The 17,432-nt window shown below is 42.6% G+C and overlaps 1 long non-coding RNA gene across 3 annotated transcripts in view; it reads right to left on the minus strand.

The window, feature by feature from the left end:
- The window catches only part of LOC114062062, a 78,065-nt gene that overhangs the window by 46,367 nt on the left and 14,266 nt on the right, over positions 1–17,432 (minus strand). For all 3 annotated transcript variants that reach the window (XR_003572303.1, XR_003572302.1, XR_003572301.1), the window contains exon 2: positions 6,341–6,468. This is a non-coding gene — a long non-coding RNA (uncharacterized LOC114062062). The remainder of the gene's footprint in view (positions 1–6,340; positions 6,469–17,432) is intronic.

Raw genomic sequence — 17,432 nt, forward strand, 5'->3', positions numbered from 1 at the left:
GGGGGGCTGCAGAGACAACTTTTCTTTAAGCCACACGTTGGGCCTTGCCCAAGCTCAGCTCTAACTGCATCATTCCAGGCTGGTCTGAAGAGCAGGGAGAGCACAGGTGCTACACCGAGTCACCTCAGTTAAGAGCTGCTTGGGTTTAATCCACACCCTTTAGGATCCTCTGCTTTATGGGAGGAAGGGAACTATAAAAACAGAGTTGGGGAAAAAAAAAAAAAAAAAGCATTGCTCACATTTTTTAAAAGTTGCCTTAGGCTCTTATAAGTTACATAAAGTTGCTCCCATTCCTGTTGTAGTTATGGCAAAGTTATCTGAGGTGAATGGCACAAAGTGACGACTCCTAACTTGGAAAAGTTCCCAACCGGGGCCTTTTCACATAAAGAAAATCAGAACATAACCAACAGTCTGCAAATTAGGACATGACTCCAACATTTCACTGAGATCACGAGGATTATTCTGATACTTTGACAAAAAATATACAAACCACCTATACTTAAAAACAGAATAATAACTTGTAGATTAACAGAGTGGGAAAAAAAACCTGTTCTTGTTTCCAGTAGTTGCAATCATGGACTTCATTTAACCTGACACCTGAGTGATAACGGGAATATTTAGCTTTTCTGAGTATTTATTCCCTAAACTCATGACTTCTAGAAATCCTTCAAAATCCATCACTTCAGAAAGAGAAGTTAAAATGAGAGATATTCTGGGGAAAATTACTCCCTTTTCTTAACATTCTTCTTCCCCACACACACACATTCCCAATTTCCCACACACATTTTTAAGGCACTGCAAAGCAAGTTTTCAGGAGCTAAAACTACAAGGGAAACTGAATAGAAAGGATATTTTAAAACAACCAAGACAAAAATAAAAGCCATCCCTAACTAAACACAATGGCAAAAAGTTGGACATTTTTCATGTCTTTTATGAGCCAGAGAGAGAGGAATGATTAAAAATGTACCCAGGGCTCTGAATGCCATTTTACTGTCATTTCCTTTGATTAACCTTCACCTGACCTCAATCCCTGAGGCAATTCCAGCTTCTTTTTTGTTCTTTTATTTAAATTCTTTGGTACACCAGGTGAGTACATCCCTGACTGCAGAGCAGGTTGGTTTTGGGGAGGATTTCACAGAAAATGCTGATTTTTTTTCTGGAGAACCATTTGCAAAAAACCTTAACAGGGATGATAACAGGTCACATCTTCTCCAAATCTGGGGTTGTTTTACAATCCCTGTAAAATCATCTCATTATTTTTTTCTATTTTTTCAGGACCCTTGGTCCTGTTGGCTGGTACAGAATTACCAGCCCCATCAGTTCTCACCAACATCTCTCTGCATCTGGAATATCTGCTTCCTCATGACTTATAAATGTAACATGCCCCTGGAATGGGGGGAGGAGGGAAGCCAGCATGAATAAAAACTTAAAAAATAGATTATAAACTCTTGGCAGAAGGAATAGATCCACCCTTCAATATTTGCACAATAATCTTAAAGTGCAGTTCTTTCTTATTTTAAAACTCTCTATTTTTCAACAAGTCTCATGATCTTGGGGGTTGAGTAGAAATCATGGAATGCTGCATATATAGACTCTGTTCTTCAAACTTTAATGGGATAATTTAAAAAAGGACAAACTGGGATAGGGCAAAAAATGGACTTGATGATCTTAAAGGCCTTTTTTCAACCTAAATGTTTCTATGACTCTAAATAGAAAAACCATAGAAGATCTGTAAATTATGCCTGATGATGAAATGATGAGGAATTCTGACCAATTTACTTCGTCAGAGACTGATTTAAGGGATGAGTCAACCATTATCCATAGGAACTGATGTGATGCCGAGGCTTCTGATGGCACATTTTTAATCTGTCAGCAAAAGATTTGAGAGGTTGAACAGTCAAATTAGGACCAAGGGGCATAGTTACAGCCCTTAGGAACCACCATGAGCCACTGCACCAGCCCCCATTGGGATGAAGAGATTCTTCATCACACATGGCCTCTCTTATCATTCCAAAGAACATTCCTCAAAATTCCTCAGTGCACTCAAAGTTCCACAAGCAGAAGTTAGGGATTCAATGTTTGCTCTTCACTGCTGTCAACCCAATGTTTGATGATCTGTCTGCATTCATATATCAGTTCCATATCATTCACCCTAAATGAATTCTCAGGATTAAATAAATAAATAAATAGATAAATAAATAAATAAAAGGTTCCCAGGCATCAACATTTCTTTCAAACTGCCATCCACAAACAGGTTAGTTAAGATCAACTGGACTTCTTCCTAAATTCCATTTTCTTGCTATCTGTCCACAAAAAAGCTGAGGTTAAGCACAGACCTGTTGGGTTTCAAAATGACAAAATGAATTCCCCTGGCAATTTCCAAACTCTGCCTTTGTAAGGAGGTGATTTCTTAACTCTGATCCTCTCCTGGCACGAATTTTATTCTCCTCAAACTGGGAACAACGAAGGAGTTACAACGAAAGTCCTGCAGATCTGAGTCCTGAACCTCTTCTGGTCTTAAATATTTCATAATATTCATAACACAATTAATAGACTCTTAAAACTGAGCTCGCCCAAGCTCTTCTTCCTTTGCATTTCTAGCCACATCCAGCTCGGGACTGTCTAATCCAGGACATCCTGCCTGGTTTTCCATCCCAGCATCTCCACTGAGTCGTGCAGTGGAGTGTCCAGCTCCTGAGTGACAGATGCCCTCACCTGATGGAGCTCAGCGCTGGAAAGGGGGAACAAAAGGCTCGGGAAGCGCCTCGGGGAGGGAGGTCGGGTGGAGGTTAATCGAAGGAAATGACAGTTTGATGGTATGCACGGCCCTGGAGATTACATGTGTTATTTTGTTGGGAAATATTTAACTGGTTTATCTCTATTTAGGAAGAAAAATAAAGTGGATATATGAAAAAAAAAATGCGGGAGAAGTCACAGGTGCCTGTTAGGCCAGGCGGCCTGGCATGGGTGGGATGCAAAGAAAGCTCAAGGATGACAATTCTTCAGGTGGTTTCAACACATTATAAACATTTATAAAATGTTTATAAAACATTTTGCAATCATAAAACACTAAAGCATGGTAGCTGGGGAGGTCAGGAAATTCAATAAACCTCTCATTTCCCTTGCTCCCAGATTTACCCCCAGTATTTACTAGTTTTCTCCTAAAGTGGGTGCTGGAGCTAAGAAGGGAAAATTCCAGCTGGAAAATGCTGTAGAAGTCTCAGAAACTCATTTGTGTCTTGTAATGAACTTGGCTTGGCCACATTCCTGCCTCATTTGCATTTCCTTTCCAGCCATTTTCATGCACTCAGAATTTTACTTTCAAGAGTCCTTTCAAAACCTGATTTTAAGCTTGGCTTGCGTGTGGAAAGGGCTTTTTAAATACACTCTCCTCAAATATTTGATCATGAAATTTATTCTAGTATTTGTCCTCAATTAATTGGGGAATTAAACCAAGACCACATGACTGATCAATCACAAATACGTAACACACCCTGAATTCTGATTCCTACTTTTGATTAAAAAAAACACTCGACCTAATCAGTCAACAGAAAAATTTTGACAACTATTTTTTTTTTTCTTGTTCATTCTTCCTACAGAATAAAAGGCGAAAATTCACGGAATGAATTATTAATTACGAGTTATTCATCCAGCACTACTAAAAACTAATCTGTTTCTCTATTTTTTTTTTTTTTTTAAAGCATCAAAAAGGTCTTTCAAACAGAGGTGGCAATAATGAAATATGGCAGCAGATCTTGAAACGTGCCCTTCCCCAGGCTGTGGATACGGAAAAGGTTACGGTCCCACAGTTATTAATCCCCCATCACACTGACAATTGATTTTGAACACAGTCTGTTGGAGTCTTTATAATGCAAGATCATAAATGTTCAAAACTAATTTATTGCTCTTTGTTCCACCTGGCAAAAATCCACTGTCAGGTTGAGTTGTGTGGATGCAAAGGCACAGATGAGGGTTTAAGTCGTGGGTTTATCCACGTTTGTAAATTTGTTTGCAGTACTTGTGTGGTGGGGGGCGGGAAACATCCACAGAGGGTTTAGAAACATCCAGAGAGGGTTTAGAAACATTCATAAAGGAGTTAGAAATGTTCACAAAGGAGCAAAAAAAGAGGAAGAGGTTATGCTGCCATTACTCAATATGAAATATTTGCACAAATAGACATATATTTTAAATTTGATGGGGGAAAGCCCTTATTTGTATTTATTGGTATTGATATTTTTGGTTTGCACACTGTTCCCTGGTATCTCTCAGATTTTCATGAGGGAAAATGTAAAAAACTTGCTTTATCCACATATTGACTTATATACCAGGCAAGGATTCCCCACACACCAACGAGGGATATGCAAAACCTTCCACCCTACAAGGCTTTTTCCTTCTTTTTTTTTTAATTATCATTTCAAAGCCTGAACCAATTCATCCCGAAAATTCCTCAACTTACCTTTTGTTGCCCCCTCTCTGCCCATGCCAGGGAAGTGGCAACCCCCAAAGAGGGACAAATCAGACAGAGAGGGAAGGGTAAAAGGGGAGAGAAGGATTTTGCACTGATATAACACACTGGTTTGTAAAGATTAAGGCTTTTTAAGCATCAAATAGAATATATTACAGGGAAGCTTATTTTAAGGATAAAAATCTTCTCCCATAGACCAAACATTCTATAAGGGGTGAATTACAAGGTTTCCAAAGCCCTGCTGAGGGAGGGAAGTGAAACACAAAAAAAAAAAAAGAGAGAGAAGAAAAACAGCAGAGCATTTCCACGTTAAAAAATATGCCAGTCCCAAAGTCTGCTTCCCAGGCTCCAAAGGATTTTTTTCTCAGTAGAAAGATAAACTTGTAAAATGACCATTCTTTCCAAAATAACCACATAGTACTTCTTTAGCAGCACTTTTCACTCTTACATATTTTACAGCCCAATAATACAAACTTTGTCCTTCTGTTATCTAGAGGCATAATCATTTAATTGTCCTGGCAAGTTTATTCCTGATGAATTCTTATTTTTACCCACAATGAGGAACTAGGAGAGCTGTGTGACTGACTGCTAGAACTGCTGCATTCATGACTTGTAGGCATCTGTACGGTATTGAAATTAATTTCCAGTATAAAACAGTTAACAGAATAACCCCAGATAAAGGCAAGTATAATATTAATTTCATTCTTTTTGTTGGCAATGTTGTAAAGTCCATTGCTCAAGTAAAGAGCACTTTGCTGAGCCGGATACAAATTAATTTTACCATTCTTCTTCAAATAGGAATTTTAAAAGTCAACTAAAGGCTACAACAGCTTTGAAACATTTCAGTGATTGTTTTAATTACCTCTCATACAGCTGTGAGACACTGCAAAGGGAGGGGTGGAGAGGGAAGGGAGAACAACACCTGGCGTGTTACCAATTGCTTTTGTCACATAAAGAAGAAAAAAAAAAACAGTTTCCAAGCCCTCAGACCAACAAAAAGCTCAGCAAAGTCAACACAGATTGGGGTTTTTGTCAGTATGTTAATGTTGTGATTTTATCCTGGACTATGTGTTCTTATTCTGTCAATAACTACTCTCACTGTTAAACAAAACCACCAAATCTCCAAACATTAAATAGATGAATTCTGACAGCTTTAAAGCTTGTTTATCAACCCCAAGTTGATGCACACACTGCAGTGAGTTGCTAAAGGTACACGTGGGGCTTCTTTGTAGGGTTTGCTCTACAGCAAAAAAAAAAAAAAACAAACAAAAAACAAACCAACAGCTCGCTTCACTTTCACCACAACTACACAAAAAAAAAGTGCCTATTTTTGTCATTTCAGCCCTTAAAAGGATTGGAAACCAGAGGCTGCTGGGACTCTGCTGGCCTTTGGCACCCTGGCTGCCAGCACCTGGGGACTCAGTGAGCGCTGGGGTGAGCAGAGCCCCCCGAAAGGTGCAGTTGTCATCCCCACACTGCATCTGGGAAGGGGCAGGGACACTCCAGAATCAACAACAACAACAACAGAAAGGAGAAAGGAAACGGGGTGTTAGGAGCCGGGGCAGCACATTTGATTTGCACATGTGTCAGGAAAGATAGAAGGAATCGCTGAATTAAATTAAATCAAAGCAAACCTGCTAATTAAAACAGCTAAAATTATGTTTGTGAAGATGTGTGACTGGTTTCCTGCTTATCTGCAAATAAGCCTCCCCATAATATAAACATGTTTCTATCTCCACTTCATTTATAATAAGTCTTTAGGCAGATTGTAATTAGTATTTTGAGTTTCTAATGGATCTATTGTGTTACTGGAGCAATATTTTTCCTGACCATCAAAATACTGATTATTTCTGCTTCAGTCTCAAGGGTTCTCACCTGTTCTTCTCACGCTGGTCAAAGTCTTGCATCCAATTTATCTGAATCAAATTGTTTGGGTATGTGTCTGAATACCATCATCTTCACAACACATTGCTTGTAGTTAATCACATTGTATTCAACTCCACCTACAAGCCAAACCAGAAATTATTACCAATTTTGCTTGGGTTTTATCCTGTAGCTTGATTTTCATTCAACATTTAAAGAATGGTCATGACAGGGAACTAAAAAAAAAAACAAAACTAGTTCAAACAGAAGTTTTGTATGGAAAAAATTATATTTACAAAAATCAACTTCTTGTTTCTGTTTTACCTATTCCCAAGTCCACGATGCATAATTTTACACAAACCCAATTACATAGCTCAGTGATTTACTGGCAAAGCTGGCCAGGAGAAAATTATCTGGCTTTAGCTAATGTGTGTGCCTATTTACAGTCAAAACAAATCCACAGAAAACTGCAAAATGGCCACAAAGAAAAAAAAAATATATATAGTCAAGGCAGAAATGCACCAGAGGTGACACAGTTTGCAAGCTGAAAAAAGTTCACCTTATTTTACAATTTCACTGGGTAAGCAACAAACTGTGGCTACGAGATCCAGCCTTTCGGATCATGCACTGTTTATTCATTCCAGGATTTAACTTTAAGCACATCTGGAGTTTCACTGGCTTGGAAACCGTGGTGTTTTCTTTTTTGCCCTTTCCATCATTTTTTTAAGGATTAGTTTGCACAGTTAATGGGTGCACGGACTGGCTTCAACAGGATTACTCAGCTGTTTGGTTACCCATGGTTGGAGCAGGTTTTTTTTTTTACTTACGGGGCTACAAAGGCATCAGCCCACAGTTACAAACGGGGTGTGATCAGATATTGGTGTCTTGGAGATGAAAATAACACTGCAATAACAGCAGAGTATGATTTATGCTGACAAATCCTACTTTTTTGTTGCTGTTGAAACATTTCTGACCCAACAAAGCCAGCCTGGGGTGGGGGGGAGGTAGGGTAGCATAGGATTTTTTAATTTGTATCAAGTGAAAAAGTCAAAAGGGAAAAGTCAAAAACATAAATCAAACCTTTAGGATATTTGAGAGCATCACAGATAATTCCAGATTATTGTACATCTTTCCCCTGGAATGACCACTTGGCACAACTCAGGGGGTTTGGTAGATGTGGCCCAGAGTCCATTTACTCACCTCCAAGCAACAACTTCCTAAAAATACAGCAGATTGCAAATATGCTAAACCCCAAATTTCGCTGTAATTGCATGTGCCAGCACTAAGTCCTGCATCAATAAGAAACCCCACTGATGTCAGCAGGACTTGTGACAACACAAGATTTCCCTCCCTCAGTAGGGCTCTAAAACCGGATCCTCGGTTGGTATATTTGAATTCTGTGGATTATATATGATTAAACAGATTTGGATTAAACCCCAGCACTGGGCTGTCTCGTGGAGAACACGCTGTCAGGGCCACACTGATGAGCAGTGATCAAGGTGACCTTCCAGACTTTTGCAACCCAGAGCAAACTCTGAGCAACTGCAGTGAAGGGGAGTCCTTTTTAACCCCGCACAGAGCAGGAGATGTCAGGAGTTAAAATGCCGCTTTCCTGAGGAACAGTTTTCATGCCTTAAAACCCTGACTCAGGTGACAAAGGGCAATCTTTCTTGCATGAGAAAGTTAATCTCAACTCAACTACTTGAGCTGAGATCAGGATGGAGAATAGGGCTGGTTGAGCCTTGTCTTAACAGGCAAGAAAATTCAAGTGAAGGGGAACAACACCTAAATAAAGAAATCCATCGAACAGACACCAAATCCCAGCTCACCCTCCATTGCATCACTGCATTATCTCACCTAATTTTTTTTTTAAATGTCACTATGAAACCTTACTTTTTATTACTCTTATTAGTCTTCATTTCACTCAAAAATACAGACTATAATCTCTTAGATAAATGTGCATTTGGGTTAACCATAAATGAGAGAAACTAATTTCTTCCTCACTGGACGACACAGCTGAGAATAGAGCTTGGTGAAACAACTCTACAATAACTTCCAGCTCACCAGAGCTGAGTTTTAACTCCAAATGCTTCACACAACTCCAGGATTCTGGAGTTCTTTGATTCCTCAGCAGCCTGGGAGGATCTGTCTAGTGGATGCTGATACAAGTCCTCATGTTTAATGAGGGTCACATTTAGCAAAAAATGGCCACAGAGGTCATGCTGAGGGAGGAAGGAAAAAGACCTAAAGGATATAAAAGGGGGGAAAAAAAAGACCCAGGTTGCCAAAGTCTGAGGGTTTGGCAGAGGAACAGAGATATAACCTAATCAGCAGCACAGCTTTCCTGCACCGCAGCTCTCCAAGTGCCGTGCAGAGCTCCGTGTCTCTCTCCTTCAGATTCAGCAGCCCAGAAGTTCCTGGATCCATAGATAACATTGAAGAGGGGGAAAAAAAAAAAAAAAAAGGAAAAAAAAAAAAAAAAAAAAGAAAAAGTGATAATAATGGGAATACTTTTCTAGAGTTTACTTCAAGTTCTGCTCAAAAAGGCTTTTAGCCCAAGATACCACATGAAAATTTCCAAAGGCTTGCTGGGGGTGGGAAGCTGTTACATAATCCATTAACACTCCTAATGGCTTGTGCTGCATTCCCTCTCCCGTGGACACTGCAGGAAACTTTGTGCTCTGAACCTCTGGGTTCACACCTGCCTTGAAGGACTTGGCCTGTGCAGCCAAGTTGTGGTGAAGCCACAGGTCTGGAAACTTCCTCCCCTTTAACATCCCTCCTCGAAAGGAGCCCCCACCCCATCCTCTCCTCCACCAAGGACATTTTTAGTAAGATTGCTGTGCAGCTAATTACATTACCATGGCATCCAAGTACCACACAGTCACGAGACCTACTTCTTTTAACAGCCCTTGGGCTTGTGGAGAGGAGCTAATAGGGAAACATCCTTATATTTGGAGAGCTGAGGCACAAGGTCAATGCATTCGCCCAACGTCCCTGCAGAGGAGGCTCTGGGCAGGAAATTACTCACTGTGGAGTAGCTGCCAGAGTGGACTGGGTGCCAAAGCAGCTGCATGGCCACCAATTTAACCAACCACCGTGCCCTCAGAGCTGCTCTCAGGAGACAGTGCTGGGATTCCAAAAGGAAACCTTGAGCAAATAGAGCCAAATAACTGCTCACCACCTGCACTCTGCAGCCTCCAGAGCCAGCCCTCACAGCACCACCAGCCCTCACAGCAGCACCAGATTCAGCTGGTGGCCCCAGAGTCCTTCCTGTGGACCTTGGTGGTTCTTTTGCAAAGGCAATGAGATGCTGGAGCAGCCTGTCCACAGGCAGAGCTCACCCTGCAGACAGGAGAGGTGCAGGGGCCCACAGTGAGCACCACAGACCACAGGTCTGTTGGCTCTGCACAAATTCTGTGGCAAATGCCAGGGAACCAGGATTTTTATCAGGGCCACCCTCCCCAGCCCCCTTGTCCAGCCTTGGGGCTGTGTTGCCCTGTGTGTTATTCCGATGGTGTTCCCTGACTCTGAGTTTCCTACAGACGATGGTCTGAAATGAGACACTCCCAAGTGTCCTGACTCCTGTGACCTTGTCTGGAACTTGACTTATCTGAGACAGCTCCTCTGATCCCTTTCAGCTCCTCAAGAGCAGAGCACTGCCTTGAAGAGCTGTTTTCTCCACGCTATTCCTCTACACTGACCCGAATTGCTCTTTATTTCTAATTTCTCTCACCAATTTCCCTCATCCGGTTCCATTTGCTTCCTCTAACAGACTCTCTAGTTACACCTGTGATACTGCAAGAGTTTGGTCATGACTTGCTGCAGCCTGTTGTTTATTTGCCTGTTCCTGCTATTGGGTCAGTTTAAACCCCTGTGTTACCTTCGGTGTCCTCACCTCTCACTGCTCTGCTGTGAAAATGTTTCTTCCTGTACACTTGCACAGCACTTTCACCAGATAATTATTAAATATATGTATATGTAAAGCAACCACAACACTTGGAGTGGGGGGATTAAGCCCCTCTCCTGCCCAGTCCCACCTCCAGTCACTCCACCAGCACAAGCTTTCTGATGGAAACAGGCTCAACCACAGCAGTTTGACAGGCTCCTAATTTATTCAATTAACAATAAACTCACAGTGCTGAGTCCTGGACCTGTCAGCCAGCTGAACTGAGACAACCAGCTGAATACTAAGATCTATTCTGCCACTGAACTACCTCAGACCTGAGGGCTGCTAAAAGGGAGAGTGGACCCCAAACAGCAGGAGGGAAGGACTTTGGCCGAAGGTGTAACCCACTGGAGAGCTCACAGAAGTGACCAAACTTGTTCAAACCTTTGCCAAAAAACCATGGATGTCGCGTTGTCAGGCTGCTCTACATTACTCAACATGCAATCCTTGCTGTGGCAGACAGATTAATTAACAGAGATAACAGTAACAGTGGTATATAATCATAAAAGAGAGCTGAAACCACGAAGGACTACAGCTTCCCTGTGGCACAGCAGTGATTTTTTTAAGTGTCCAGTCCCTTTTCAACAGTATTTTTAGAGGAATAGCAGTCAGCCAGATACAGCCACGGATAATCAGTGCTGGATAAAGAAAACCCTTCTCCTGACAATCAGCATCTACACTTTAAGCTGCAGAAGAAACAGCTGCCTCGCTGTTCATTAGAGAAGGGATTTGCCAAACACCCTCCCTGATGCTCTGTTATGCAAGGTAGTGCTGTGTGTGTTCTCTCCTTCCACAGAGATGTAGCCTAAAAGCAGCCGTATTTAGTCCTCCCATCCCCCTAAATCTTCCCCACAAAGGACACTGTCACCACCAAAGCTCTGCAACAAGGATCGTTTATATATCTGACAACCTTTAAACCCCCAAAGAAAGGGAAAGGGAAGCAGCAAAGCTCTCTGAAGAGCTCTTTGGTGGAACAAGCAGAATTATGAGCAGCAGGAGAAATATGAGTAATTAAGACAACAGTATATCTATATCTTACAGCTGACAGAGTGAAGCTGCAAGTTAGCTCTGGGCAAGATGTTAGCAGAGGAAAGAACTGAGCAGCCTGTTTCTAATGTTAGTGTTGAAAAGCCAGCCCAGGAAAAGGGCTAAAGGGACAATTTCATTAAAAAGAAGGAAGTAGGCTGGATTAAGAGAGCAGTTAGATGCAGACTTGTGACATGAAAGGAGCAGGTCAACAGCTCCCTGTAACAAGACAAGCAATCATTTGGGGAATCAGCCCATGTGCCACTCTGGCTGTTCTTAGAGGAAAATGCTCAGAAATCATCCATCGGTGGGTTATACAGAAAATTAACGCTGGGGGCTTTGCATCCTGGCACAAAACAAAGCCCTGCCGCGAGTGGAAGCTGCAGGAGAGCCAAGGAGAGCAAGACACGATGTTTTCCAACAAACAGCCCCAAACAGTGGCTGGTTTTAGGCAGCCGGGACTCACCCAGGGCAGGGTGGTGGCCAGGACACGGCGCTGGCTCCTGCCCATGGTCCAGCCAGAGCGTCCCTGCACCGGCCGGGCTGGGCTGTCAGGGCTGGAACCACCACGTGGAAGGGCTGGAGCTGCTCCCACACCACGGCAAGAGCTCCATTCCGCTCCTTCCCCGGCTCCTGGCACGCTCCAGCGATTCCCCGGCTGGCAGCACTGCCCTCTGCGGCCACAGCAGCGCGGTTTCGCGTGGTTTATAGCAGCCCCGGGCTGTGTTTGCCACCGAGTCTATAGAAGCGAATTAGTGGAAAATTTGAGCTTACACAAATCACAGAGCCAGCCACAGTTTGTCATGGCCAGGCAGCCTTTTCCCCCGGTGATGAGGTGAAGGGAAGGAACTGCGGGCTGCATCCAGGGTTCCTGGGCTGCCGGGGTTAGAGCTGGGAAGGGAAGTGCTGTTGGATGAGAGGGGGGGAAAAATGATCAACAGCAGCTCCCACATCTGCAGAGACCGAAGGTACGGCTGGCACAGTCACCTGGGGCTTGCAGGGTGTGGGGATATTGGGAAGGAGCAGCCTTCCTCCCTCACCTCCCAGCTCCACCTGCACGGAGGAGGAGACGGGAATCACCCCGAGAAAGGGCAGAGGGGTCACTCCAGGTTTCCATCCTTGCAAACAAGAGCTGCAACAAAGGCAGAGCCAAAGGGCACCAAATGAGCTGCAACTGCTGCTGCCACCCAAGGAGAGGAGCTGCAACCTGCACCAGGGTGGGGGACAGGGGAGGCTGGGAGGTGCCAAAACCTCTCACCACAGATTTGAATTGATTGTCCTGGTATTTCTCCCACAACATTTAGTTTCTAGCCATGCTCTGGCCAGCTCCACTCCATCCTTCTATGCCTTTCTTTATTTGCACCTACAAGCCCCAACCATTCTCGGGCATTTTTGGGGCTTTACCAACAGCACCAACACTAATTCAGATTAAAAATACATCTGGACTCAGTGTTTCACACTGAAGCACAGCACAGGTATTCCCTATCTCTTTTTCTTTTCCTGCTTTCTCAGCCAGCACCACAGTGAGCAATGGATCATCCTGCTCCTGACCATTCCATCACTTATTTGGTTTAGAGCATCTGAGGTAAAGGGTTTTCTTGCCACAGACAATTCTCCACCATTTTTCCTAAAATGAACTGTGCCTGTGCAAGGAGCCCCCAGCACCTTTCCTACATGAGCCTGCTCTCTGCATATTTCAAATCACAAACTCTAATGACTCCTTAAAACACACGGTTCTATTCAGCCCATAAATCAAAATACATAGTCAAATCCTGCTTGGAGATCCAAATCCTCTTCATACCCCTGGGTAGCTCCATTAGATCCCTGAGGGGTCACACTGCCTGGATATTCCTGCCTCCAGCTCCAGCCCCATCCTCGCACTGATGGAGAGCACCAGGGGATGTAGCCCTTAAAAACTCAAAGATTTTTCACTTTCCTGAGCACCAAAATGCACCAAAATTAGGAAAAATGGCCTCCTGTCATTCTGTTGACTTGCCAATAAGTTTGTTTGCTCACTCATCCCACAGAGAAATTGTTCCAGGGAAATGCTAATAGGGTTAATATCCCACGGCAAGGCCAGGGAGAGGCAACCAAGTTCCTCCCTGTGCCAGGAAAAGACAATCACGAGGCTGAAACTGCTCATCAGCTGCTTTTCCCATAAAGGTGAGCATCTTGACAATTCTTTGGGATATATTGTTAGAAAGAGAGCTCAGAATTTCATATTATTATCATATTACAGACGGTATTCCTTTGATAAAGGGTCAAAGATCGGGAAGACAAGAAAAATAAGGAAATAAAACCCAGCAACAGTCAGATCTTTAGCTGGCATAATTGGACACCCAAGTCCATGGAATTGTGTCCATTAGCAGGAGTGGGTGATCTGACCCATATGCTTTGCCACTTTCAAGTAGAAAGATTAAAACAAGACACCTAACAGCAGAAATGGGTTACATTCCGTCTCAGAGAGGCTTGGCCTGCCTAAAATTCCGGAGGAATTTTCAACCTGCCGTCAGAAAGACTTCAAGGCTGTTTACCCAAACTTCTCAATAGTTCCTTCTAAAAAAGGATGATGAGCAACCATGTTGGGTAACACAGATTTTTAATGTAATCTGTTTATAGTTTGAGATGGATTTCCAGAATAGAACAGTTTTTAAATGTCCTGAGCCTTTAAGCGTTCTCACTTTGATCATCTCCCATCACGTTATCGCTCGGAGCAGAACGTGATGGAGCCGGGCTAACGAATCTGCCAGAAATGACATCAGAAAGCCAAGTGACCTGAAAAAAAAAAGTGCTCTATTTGAGCACCAAGCTCTTCTTCAACACTTTTTCCTTTTTTTTAAAAAAAAAAAAAATTTAATATATTTTAATTAATGTTTTACTTTCACCGGATTTATCTCACTCGCATGAAAGCTTGGAGCTTGGTCTTAGGGAAAAAAAAAAACTCCCATTGAAAACAAAAGGAGCCTTATTTGACCAAGGGAAGGCTGTAGGATGTCCTCAGATAACAATAACTAACAATTCTTTTTGGGGTTGAACAGTTTAAATAAGGAACACTTTCTTAGGAGGTTAACTCTAAATAATAATTGCGGATTTTGCAGCCTGTGGAAGGGAGAGATTGCTCTTTGACAGAGTTTATGTTACTAACCTGATGTGAGCAGACAGCTGCAAAAATGAAGTGATATCAGCGATAAAAATATTCTTTCTACATTTAGGCAGCAGGAATTGCATGGAAGCAAAGGGCAAATCCCACTGGTCTCCATGTACAGCAGCATCCTACACAGGAAGACAGGGACTGACTGACATGGCACTGCTGGTCCATGGACCTACTGACTCAGTATGTATTTACTTTAAACATTTTTTAACTCTTCCCATTAAATTTCCCATAGACATCTTGCATTCCTTGGAAAAACTTCAACTGCACCAGATCGTTTATTACCCTTTAATTCAAGGCATGTTAGAACTGGCAAATAACTTGGTTAAAAAATAGAATATTGTAATGATAGCCCCCCCCCCTTCTATCTGATGTAGAAAGAGATAATTTGTGGTACTAAAAGTGATTAAATTTGGTGCATTTCCAACTTGTATTTTAACAATGCATTACCTCCTGAATTGCTGCATCAATATTAATATATAGCCTGATATGGGACTTTTGCCCGAAATGCCCTTGGAGAACCAGAATCACAGCGAGGGGAGCACAGGAGATGAGGGAGAGCCCTGAAGATGGTGGTTCTATCCCCAGCTTCACAGGCCTACCCTGGGTCAGACACTTTCCACACAGATCAGCGATACCTCAAAGCCCAGACTTTGTCTGGTAGGAGATGAAAGTCCTACAGACATTAATCTGCCTGATCCTCATCTGAAATACAACCAAAAAAACCTCCATTGATACCAAGAGCAGCTACACCGAATTTTCTCCAAATTAGCCAGACTTTAGTTTTGACACAGTGAGCTTTTAAATGTCACCTGTAGATGTTTTGTACTCTAATCACCTCCAAAAGAAATGTTTAGCATTTATCTACCTGAATTTCATCCCTCTGAGACAATCTCATTAACAGTCCTGGTCACTCTGGCTGCCATTTAAAAGAGGGCAAGTGCCTACAGAACCCCCCAGGTCATGTTCAGCCTTCTTGAAAACTGGCCAATTATTTAGATCCCTAAATATGGACTTGGGGGGGCTGAAACTCAGGATATCCTCTTGGAAAACCTCTCTGCTCTTCTCTAAACCACATTTCTGCTCTCTGAGAAGACAGTAGTGTTGATTTTTGCCACTCTAATGCAAGAACATCACTCTAAACCCTTAAAATACTGGCAGTAAAAGGCACAAGGAGCAAATATTTCTGTCTGCAAACACCTATTGCCCAGCTGGATTTTTGGACACAGGGGGACTGTGCTAAGGGTTAAGTTAATTTAACTTTCACCAAGTTAGAAAGCTCTGAAAGTTTAATCACAAATGAATTCCATTGGGCAGTTTGGGAGCTCCCAGACAAATGTTCTCATTTTTATTCTTTATAGGCAGTGCTGAAATCATCATAAACCATATTTAAAGAGGGAGAAGTTTCATGAGGGGAGGGAGCTGTTTTATATGACAGAATAAGAGAAAAAAAGGGCAACTTACTGGTTTAAAATCTAAATCCAGCAAAATTACCAGAAATGCTGCCGGAAAGAGAATGCTGAGAATTCATTATTTTGTTTCAAAGTTAGTTTATCATAAATCTGCCCTCTGACACGTAATAACTAGTAACATTTCGAAGGTTATTTGATAGTAAGTTCAACAGTGTAGGTGACTGAACATGTGAGCTGCATGATAATGAGTCCCAGGGGAAATCAGGCTTTAGGATGCAGGGTGAAGCATCCCTAGGCTTGTATTCAAATGGAAAAAACATATTCAAAAGTTTATTGTTTATCTCCTAAGAACATCAAATAATACACAGGCCTTTGAATCAAATGTATAAAGCACACTGGAGAACTATTTGCTGGGGGGTGGGGGGGGGAATGCCTGATTTGATCCAAATTCAAAAAAAAAACTAATAGCTTGTACGCTGAAATGCACCGAGTGATTTGGATGTAAAAAAGTGGAGGGGAGTATTTGGGTTTGTTCCTTTGCAGAACTAAGAGGCACAACAAGTCAATTTGCTCCTGCATCGGGCTCTGCAAAGAGGAGCTGGAGAGCATTAAAAGCAGTTGTTTTCAAATCCCCTGCGTTTTGGTACAACAGAGTTCTTTAGGTGTGACAAATACAAATTGCCCCGCTCGTCCTGGATTTCGTCTCCAAAATACAACGGCTGGAATTGATTCATTTGCGGTGTACAAACTAATTTAAAGTCGATACCGAAAGCAAAAGGGTTTGTTTTCCAGCGGGGAGGTGGGGCACAAACTCCCCTCTTCAGCAGGACGCCAGTCCCACCTCTGAGCTTGTTAAACTCTGAAACAACGATTCTGGTGCTGCCCTTATCAAAGTCAGGGGTGGTTTTGGCATCAGCTGTGCTGGAAAAGCACGTGAGACAGAACTTTTTTTACACATAAACCCTCCGTACCACAAATGCCAAGGGCACAGCATTCCAGGCCCGTAACTACGCTGCCACTGGCATCCTGCCACCTCCCTCGGAGCAGGGATGGAGGGGATGGACATGGATCACCCAGCTGCTCCTGCCCTCCCTGGGTATCCACAGCCTCAGCATGACTGTTCATCTCCAGCCCAGCAGAATTCCCTTGGGGGGGGAGTTGGAGGAGGAGGCACCACGTTCAAGGCTCACGGAGTTTGGATATATCAAGTGCTGAGTTTTCATCTTCAGAGAAACATCTGCACTATTAAAAGTGATCAAAGGTGCCTCGTGCTGTTTAGGTACAGCCATACCTGTCAAGTGCACCACTTGCCTTAGAGAATCACAGAATGGCTTAGGCTAGAAAAGACCTTTAGGATCATCCTTTTAACATAGTTACACAGTCCCCTCTGCGTCAAGAGCCTGTTATTTCAGATTCTGGATGCTGAGAGTAAAAATCAGCCTTTACTTTCAAGGTATCTTTCAATAATAAAATCCATTTTTCACGCATCTTTTTAGCTTGTCCTCCTTTCTCTAACTCGTTACTTAAATCATTCCATACCGTCTACTTAAGCAGTGAAAAGTTATG

This window comes from Empidonax traillii, unplaced genomic scaffold, assembly GCF_003031625.1.
Source record: "Empidonax traillii isolate 1590-97213 ecotype Southwest subspecies unplaced genomic scaffold, ASM303162v1 scaffold380:size670999, whole genome shotgun sequence".
NCBI classification, from domain to species: Eukaryota; Metazoa; Chordata; class Aves; order Passeriformes; family Tyrannidae; genus Empidonax; species Empidonax traillii.